The sequence below is a fragment of the Perkinsus marinus genome, assembly GCF_000006405.1.
Source record: "Perkinsus marinus ATCC 50983 genomic scaffold scf_1104296949958, whole genome shotgun sequence".
Taxonomy (NCBI): domain Eukaryota; phylum Perkinsozoa; order Perkinsida; family Perkinsidae; genus Perkinsus; species Perkinsus marinus.
Window position 1 is genome coordinate 176 of NW_003209785.1, and position 938 is coordinate 1113.

A 938-nucleotide genomic window follows, 5' to 3' on the forward strand; every position below is an offset into this window, starting at 1 on the left:
CCAAACACCCTTTGACGGCATAGAAGAGAATAACAGGGATTAAATGGAACTGCAAACAAGAGAAAGAAACGAGACAGACTAAACGCGGAGGAGAGACGAATAACTGAAAAAGAGAAGAAAAAAGAAGAAAGGGACGAGACTGGTTCATAGGTGGAACCATCTCGGTCCCACAACATACAGTTCGAACGATAACATCAGAACACCAACATATTTCTCATTTCGTGCACTTGCTTGAACTTGCTTTCTTACGAAACCTTCACATACAATCAACACCAACATCTGTACGGCCAGTGGCATCCGTATATGGGCGCTTTCCGGCGTAAAAACGATCTCGATGGGACTCGAACCCACAATCTTTGGTTCCGTAGACCAACGCCTTATCCATTAGGCCACAAGACTAATGAGTTTGAGATTTGTCCCACCATCTCTGCGCCCCATTGACTTCATGGCACACATGGTTTCCCATCCGACACGCTGAATAGATCGCAAAACTCTCGCTCCTCATAGAGGGGCCTCCATTACATAGTGTTCTTAAAGGGGTCAATTCATTGGAGATCGCTTGGTGGCAGACCAACAATCTTCTTGTACCGTTAGCTTCAGCATGTATTCCGACGAGTCACAAGGGTGTACAATCAACATCGACATCTGTACGGCCAGTGGCATCCGTATATGCGCACTTTTCGACTTGAAGACGATCTCGGTGGGACTCGAACCCACAATCTTTGGTTCCGAAGACCAACGCCTTATCCATTAGGCCACAAGACCAACGAGTTTGAGATTTATCCCACTATCTCGTCACTATGCGCAACACTGACTTAACGGCACACATGAGTTCGCATCCGACACGCTGAATAGATCACAAAACTCTTGCTCCTCATAGAGGGGCCCCCATTACATAGTGTTCTTAAAGGGGTCAATTCATTGGAGATCGCTTGGTG

The 938-nt window shown here is 46.6% G+C and overlaps 2 non-coding genes across 2 annotated transcripts; both read right to left on the reverse strand.

Annotated features, from left to right (window-relative positions):
• Positions 1-326: 326 nt before the first annotated feature.
• Pmar_PMAR020812 lies at positions 327-399 on the reverse strand. The gene has a single exon. It is a non-coding gene; the product is annotated as a tRNA-Arg (tRNA).
• A 293-nt stretch (positions 400-692) lies between these two features.
• On the reverse strand, positions 693-765 carry Pmar_PMAR020813. The gene has a single exon. It is a non-coding gene; the product is annotated as a tRNA-Arg (tRNA).
• Positions 766-938: the final 173 nt, after the last annotated feature.